This window comes from Triticum urartu, chromosome 4A (assembly GCF_056163025.1).
Source record: "Triticum urartu cultivar PI428250 chromosome 4A, HENAU_Tu73, whole genome shotgun sequence".
NCBI classification, from domain to species: Eukaryota; Viridiplantae; Streptophyta; class Magnoliopsida; order Poales; family Poaceae; genus Triticum; species Triticum urartu.
In genome coordinates this window covers 599,175,347-599,183,906 of record NC_141876.1, presented here as the reverse complement: position 1 = coordinate 599,183,906, position 8,560 = coordinate 599,175,347, and positions in this window count along the sequence as shown.

Genomic DNA, 8,560 nt, shown 5'->3' with positions numbered 1-8,560 from the left:
GATATAGATTGCAATCCTTCTTGCCCTATTATTCTTGGTAGACCTTTCCTTAGAACGGTTGGTGCGATTATTGATATGAAGGAAGGGAATATTAGATTCCAATTTCCATTAAAAAAGGGCATGGAACACTTTCCAAGAAATAAAATAAAATTGCCATATGAAACCATCATGAGAGCCACTTATGGATTGCCTTCCAAAGATGGCAATACCTAGATCTATCCTCGCTTTTATTCCTAGCTAGGGGCGTTAAACGATAGCGCTTATTGGGAGGCAACCCAATTTTATTTTTTTGTTTTTTGTGTTTTTCTTCTATTAGGGAATAAATAACCCATCTACCCTCTGTTTGGATGTGGTTTTGTGTTTTAATTAGTGTTTGTGCCAAGCTAGACCTATTGGATCTTCTTGGATGATAGTTATTTGATCTTGCTGTAATTTCCAGAAACTTTGCGTTCAGTGCCCAAATTACTAAAAGTCATCAGAACGTGATAAAATACTAATTCCAATTGCTGCTGATCAATAAACAAATTATCTAGGTCGTCTAATTTTGGTAGAATTTTTGGAGTTCCAGAAGTTTGCGTTAGTTACAGATTACTATAGACTGTTCTGTTTTTGACAGATTCTGTTTTTCGTGTGTTGTTTGCTTATTTTGATGAATCTATGGTTAGTAAAATAGTTTATAATCCATAGAGAAGTTGGAATACAGTAGGTTTAACACCAAAATAAATAAAGAATGAGTTCATTACAGTACCTTGAAGTGGTTTTATGTTTTCTTTCTCTAACGGAGCTCACAAGATTTCTATTGAGTTTTGTGTTGTGAAGTTTTCATGTTTTGGGTGAGTTCTTTTGATGGATTATGGAACAAGGAGTGGCAAGAGCCTAAGCTTGGGGATGCCCATGGCACCCCCAAGATAATCCAAGGACATCAAAAAGTCAAAGCTTGGGGATGCCCCGGAAGGCATCCCCTCTTTCGTCCACTTCCATCGGTAATTTACTCGGAGCTATATTTTTATTCACCAACATGATATGTGTTTTGCTTGGAGCATCTTGTATTATTTGTGTATTTGTTTTTTAGTGTGCCACAATCATCCTTGCTGTACACACCTTTTGAGAGAGTCATCTATGAATTAAAAATTGATAGAATACTCTATGTGCTTCACTTATATCTTTTGAGCTATGTAGTTTTGCTCTATGTGCTTCACTTATATATTTTGAGCGTTGAAATTTTGCTCCATGTGCTTCACTTAGATCTTTTAGAGCACGGTGGTGGTTTGTTTTAAAGAAACTATGATCTCTCATGCTTCACTTAAATTATTTTGAGAGTCGTAATAGCATGGTAATTTGCTTAATAATAACTTGCTTGGTATTCAAGATTTGTGAAACTTTCTTTTGACTGCGTTGAATACTAAGAAAAGTTGGATGATTGATAATTGTTTTGAGATATGGAGGTAGTAATATGAAAGTCATACTAGTAGAGTAATTGTGAATTTGAGAAGTGCTTGAGTTAAAGTTTGCAAGTCTCGTAGCATGCACGTATGGTTAACATTATGCAACAAATTTGAAACATGAGGTGTTATTTGATTGTCCTCCTTATGAGTGGCGGTCAGGGACGAGCGATGGTCTTTTCCTACCAATCTATCCCCCTAGGAGCATGCACATAATACTTTGGTTTTTGATGGCTTGTAGATTTTTGCAATAAGTATATGAGTTCTTTATGACTAATGTTGAGTCCATGGATTATACGCACTCTCACCCTTCCATCATTGCTAGCCTCTACGGTACCGTGCATTGCCCTTTCTCACATTGAGAGTTGGTGCAAACTTCGCCGGTGCATCCAAACCCCGTGATATGATACACTCTTTCACACATAAACCTCCTTATATCTTCCTCAAAACAGCCACCATACCTACCTATTGTGGCATTTCCATGGTCATTCCGAGATATATTGCCATGCAACTTTCCACCATCCAGTTTATCATGACACATTCATCATTGTCATATTGCTTAGCATGAGCATGTAGTTGACATAGTATTTGTGGCAAAGCCACCGTTCATAATTTTTCATACTTGTCACTCTTGATTCATTGCATATCCTGGTACACTGCCGGAGGCATTCATATAGAGTCATACTTTGTTCTAGTATCGAGTTGTAATCATTGAGTTGTAAATAAATAGAAGTGTGATGATCATCATTCAATAGAGCATTGTCCCAAAAAAAAGAGAAAGGCCAAAGAAAGAAAGAAGGCCCAAAAAAAACAAAAGGGGCAATGTTACTATCCTTTTTTCCACACTTGTGCTTCAAAGTAGCACCATGATATAGCGAGTCTCATATATTGTGCTTCAAAGTAGCACCATGTTCTTCATATAGAGAGTCTCTTGAGTTATCACTTTCATATACTAGTGGGAATTTTTCATTATAGAGCTTGGCTTGTATATTCCAACAATGGGCCTCCTCAAGTGCCTAGGTCTTCATGAGCAAGCAAGTTGGATGCACACCCACTTAGTTTCTTTTGTTGAGCTTTCATACATTTATAGCTCTAGTGCATCCGTTGCATGGCAATCCCTACTCCTCCAATTAGCATCAATCGATGCGCATCTCCCTAGCCCATTGATTTGCCTCGTTGATGTGAGACTTTCTCCTTTTTTGTCTTCTCCACACAACCCCCATCATTATATTCTATTCCACCCATAGTGCTATATCCATGGCTCACACTCATGTATTGCGTGAAAATTTATGAGTTTGAAATTATTAAGGTATGAAACAATTGGTTGGCTTGTCATCGGGGTTGTGCATGATGAGAGCATTCTTGTGTGATGAAAATGGAGCATGACTAAACTATATGATTTTGTAGGGATGAACTTTCTTTGGCCATGTTACTTTGAAAACATAATTGCTTTGTTAGTTTGCTTGAAGTGTTATTATTCTTTAGGTCAATATGAACTTTTGTCTTGAATCTTTCTAATCTGAATATTCATACCACAATTAAGAAATTTTACATAGAAATTATGCCAAGTAGCACTCCACATAAAAAATTCTCCTTTTATCATTTACCTACTCGAGGACGAGCAGGAATTAAGCTTGGGGATGCCTGATACGTCTCCAACGTATCTATAATTTTTGATTGCTCCATGCTATATTATCTACTATTTTGGACTATATTGGGCTTTATTTTCGACTTTTATATTATTTTTTGGGACTAGCCCATTAACCGGAGGCCCAGCCCAGAATTGCTGTTTTTTTTGCCTATTTCAGTGTTTCGAAGAAACAGAATATCAAACGGAGTCCAAATAGAAAAATCCTTTTTGGAACGTGATTTTCTCCTCGGATAAGACCCAGGAGATTTGGACCCTACTCCAAGAAGTACCAGAGGCGGTCACAAGGGTAGGGGGCGCCCTCCCCTACAGGGCGCCCCCTGCCTCGTGGGCCCCTCGGTGCTCCACCGACGTACTCCTTCCTCCTATATATACCCACGTACCCCCAAACGATCAGAACAGGAGCCAAAAACCTAATCCACCGCCGCAACTTTCTGTATCCATGAGATCCCATCTTGGGGCCTGTTCCGGAGCTCCGCCGGAGAGGGCCGTCATCACGGAGGGCTTCTACATCATCATAGCCCCTCCGATGAAGTGTGAGTAGTTTACCTCAGACCTTCGGGTCCATAGTTATTAGCTAGATGGCTTCTTCTCTCTTTTTGGATCTCAATACAATGTTCTCCCCCTCTCTTGTGGAGATCTATTCGATGTAATCTTCTTCTTTTGCGGTGTGTTTGTTGAGACAGATGAATTGTGAGTTTATGATCAAGTCTATCTATGAACAATATTTGAATATTCTCTGAATTCTTTTATGTAATTGGTTATCTTTGCAAGTCTCTTCGAATTATCCGTCTGGTTTGGCCAACTAGATTGGTAGTTCTTGCCATGGGAGAAGTGCTTAGCTTTGGGTTCGATCTTGCTGCGATCTTTCCCAGTGACAGAAGGGGCAGCAAGACACATATTGTATTGTTGCCATCGAGGATAACAAGATGGGGTTTATTTCATATTGCATGAATTTATCTCTCTACATCATGTCATCTTGCTTAAAGCATTACTCTGTTTTTAACTTAATACTCTAGATGCATGCTGGATAGCGGTCGATGAGAGGAGTAATAGTAGTAGATGCAGAATCGTTTCGATCTACTTGTCACGGACGTGATGCCTATATACATGATCATGCCTAGATATTCTCAAAACTATGCTCAATTCTGTCAATTGCTCAACAGTAATTTGTTCACCCACCGTACAAAACTTATGCTCTTGAGAGAAGCCACTAGTGAAACCTATGGCCTCCGGGTCTATTCTCATCATATCAATCTCCATCACTTTAATCTTGTTTTGTTTTTTACTTTGCCTTTTACTTTTCACTTTGCATCTTTATATAAAAAATACCAAAAATATTATCTATCGGATCTCACTTCCGTAAGTGACCGTGAAGGGATTGACAACCCCTAATCGCGTTTGTTGCGTTGAGCTCTTTGTGTTGTGTAGGTACGAGGGAGTTGCGCGTGGCCTCCTACTGGATTGATACCTTGGTTCTCAAAAACTGAGGGAAATACTTACGCTACTCTGCTGCATCATCCTTTCCTCTTCGGGGAAAACCATCGCAAGCTCAAGCGGTAGCAGCCCCTTGACGTGGATTCTTCTTCCAGTATTTTTTATATATTCCAAAAATAATCTCTGTTGATTTTCAGGTCATTCCGAGAACTTTTATTTCTGCACAAAAATAACACCATGGCAATTCTGCTGAAAACAGCGTTAGTCCGGGTTAGTTCCATTCAAATCATACAAGTTAGAGTCCAAAACAAGGGCAGAAGTGTTTGTAAAAGTAGATACGATGGAGACGTATCAATTCCCCCAAGCTTAAACCTTTGCTTGTCCTCAAGCAATTCAGTTGATAAACTGAAAGTGATAAAGAAAAACTTTTACAAACTCTGTTTGGTCTTGTTGTTGTAAATACGTAAAGCCAGCATTCAGGTTTTCAGCAAAGTATATGAACTAACCATATTCACGATAACATTTGGGTCTCATGTTTACTCATGTCAATGGAATAATCAACTAACAAGCAATAATAACAAATCTCGGATGACAACACTTTCTCAAAACAATCATAATATGATATAACAAGATGGTATCTCGCTAGCCCTTTCTGAGACCGCAAAACATAAATGCAGGGCACCTTTAAAGATCAAGGACTGACTAGAAATTGTAATTCATGGTAAAAGAGATCCAATCAAGTCATACTCAATGTAAGCTAACAATAATGGATGCAAATGACAGCGGTGCTCTCCAACTGGTGCTTTTTAATAAGAGGATGACGACTCAGCATAAAAGTAAATAGATAAGCCCTTCGTAGAGGGAAGCAGGGATTTGTAGAGGTGCCAGAGCTCGGTTTTGAAATAGAGGTGAATAATATTTTGAGCGATATACTTCCATTGTCAACATAAAACCGAGAGATCTCGATATCTTCCATGCTACAAACATTATAGGTGGTTCCCAAGCAGAATGGAAGATATCGAGATATAATGCACCGTGGATCTGGCAGATATCGAGATATAAACTTTACCATTATGTTTGGAAACTGCCTATAATGTGTGTAGCATGGAAGATATCGCCATCTCTCGGTTGTTATGTTGACAATGAAAGTATACCGCTCAAAATATTATTCATATCTATTTCAAAACCGAGCTCTGGCACCTCTACAAATCACTGCTTCCCTCTGCGAATGGCCTATCTATTTACTTTTATGCTGAGTCATCATCCTCTTATTAAAAAGCACCAGTTGGAGAGCACCGCTGTCATTTGCATCCATTACTGTTAGTTTACATTGAATATGACTTGACTGGATCTCTTTTACCATGAATTACAATGTCTAGTCGGTCCTTGATCTTTAAAGGTGCTCTATATTTATGTTTTGCGGTCTCAGAAAGGGCTAGCGAGATACCATCTTGTTATATCATATCATGATTGTTTTGAGAAAATGTTGTCATCCGAGATTTATTATTATTGCTCGCTAGTTGATTATGTCATTGATATGAGTAAACATGAGACCTAAATGTTATTGTGAATATGGTTAGTTCATCATAATCTTTGCTGAAAACCTGAATGCTGGCTTTACGTATTTACAACAACAAGACCAAACAGAGTTTGTAAAAGTTTTTCTTTATCACTTTCAGTTTATTAACTGAATTGCTTGAGGACAAGCAAAGGTTTAAGCTTAGGGGAGTTGATATATCTCCGTCGTATCTACTTTTCCAAACACTTTTGCCCTTATTTTGGACTCTAACTTGCATGATTTGAATGGAACTAACCCGGACTGACGCTGTTTTCAGCAAAATTGCCATGGTGTTATTTTTGTGCAGAAATAAAAGTTCTTAGAATGACCTAAAAATCAACGGAGAATTATTTTGGAATATATAAAAAATATTGTAAGGAAGATCCATGCCAGGGGGCCCACACCCTGTCCACGAGGGTGGGGGGCGCGCCTACCCCCCTGGGCGCGCCCCCTGCCTCGTGGCCCCCCTGACGCTCCACCGACTTCAACCCTGACTCCATATATTCACTTTCGAGGAGAAAAAAACCAAGGAGAAGGATTCATCGCATTTTACGATACGGAGCCGCCGCCAAGCCCTAAACTCTCTCGGGAGGCCTGATCTGGAGTCCGTTCGGGGCTCTGGAGAGGGGAATCCGTCGCCATCGTCATCATCAACCATCCTCCATCACCAATTTCATGATGCTCACTGCCGTGCGTGAGTAATTCCATTGTAGGCTTGCTGGACGGTGATGGGTTGGATGAGATTTATCATGTAATCGAGTTAGTTTTGTTAGGGTTTGATCCCTAGTATCCACTATGTTCTGAGATTGATGTTGCTATGACTTTGCTATGCTTAATGCTTGTCACTAGGGACAGAGTGCCATGATTTCAGATCTGAACCTATTATGTATTCATCAATATATGAGAGTTCTTGATCCTATCTTACAAGTCTATAGTCACCTATTATGTGTTATGATCCGTTAACCCCGAAGTGACAATAATCGGGATACTTACCAGTGATGACCATAGTTTGAGGAGTTCATGTATTCACTATGTGTTAATGCTTTGGTCTGGTACTCTATTAAAAGAATGCCTTAATATCCCTTAGTTTCCAATAGGACCCCGCTGCCACGGGAGGGTAGGACAAAAGATGTCATGCAAGTTCTTTTCCATAAGCACGTATGACTATATTCGGAATACATGCCTACTTTACGTTGATGAACTAGTGCTAGTTCTGTGTCACCCTAGGTTATGACTGTTACATGATGAACTGCATCCGGCATAATTCTCCATCACCGATCCATCGCCTACGAGCTTTCCATATATTGTTCTTCGCTTATTTACTTTTCTGTTGCTATTGTTATCATCACTATAAAACACCAAAAATATTACTTTTACTACCGTTACCTTTTACCACCGTTACCACTACTATCATATTACTTCGCTACTAAATATTTTGCTGCAGATATTAAATTTCCAGGTGTGGTTGAATTGACAACTCAGGTGCTAATACTTGAGAATATTATTTGGCTCCCCTTGTGTCGAATCAATAAATTTGGGTTGAATACTCTACCCTCGAAAACTGTTGCGATCCCCTATACTTGTGGGTTATCAGTGGAAAACCCCTAGCCATAAGGATTTGCCGAAGGGATTCCCAGCAGACCGAGTCGAAAGCTTTCCGAAACTCAATCTTGAGGATCATTGCAGGAGCCTTTCTTAGGTGGCAGTTACTGAAGAAGTCAACGGCGAAAATACAATTTTTAGTGATATTCCTGCTAGAGATAAAACCGGTCTGGTTGTCGTGAACAAGCAAGGGTATTATAGGTTTGAGCCTATTGGTGATAACTTTCGCGAGAGCTCTCGGGGGGCAACCTTGAAGCGAGATAGGTCAGAAAGCATCATGATATCTAGCAGAGTCATTCTTGGGAAGCAGGATCATGTGGGCCCTGTTGAAGTGGTCAACCGAGATCCCAAGGGACGTAAAATCGTTTAAAAATGGGATGACGATGTGCTTGAACGAGTGCCAGAAACAATGATAGAAACTTGATCCCAGGCCATCAGGGCCCAGGCTAGCGTTTAGGTTCATGTGAAAAAAAAGCATCCTAAATCTCCTGCATGGAGAAGGGTGTATCCAAGTGGGAGAGTTGCGGGACGTGCTCAGAGATGTGGTCTGGGAGAGTTGCGGGTAGTGGTCTGGGACCAGCACACCCAAGGTTGCTGGATGCGTGAAGCTAGGGTGCCATGCAACAACCGATCTGGGTGGAGGACGCAATCTATGTCAAAGTAGAGGCGAGGTGTGTAGACGATGAATGGTGGTGGTCGACATAAACCAATCTTAGATCAAGAAATCCAAATTAAGATAACATTGATCAATCGATCGGCAAGAGAGGAAAATCTCAATCGACTGATCAGGAAAAAGAATATCTAGGGCAACCGATCAACACGATCGATGGGCAAACCCTAGGTATGGACTGCCCCCCCCCCCCCGGTGGACAT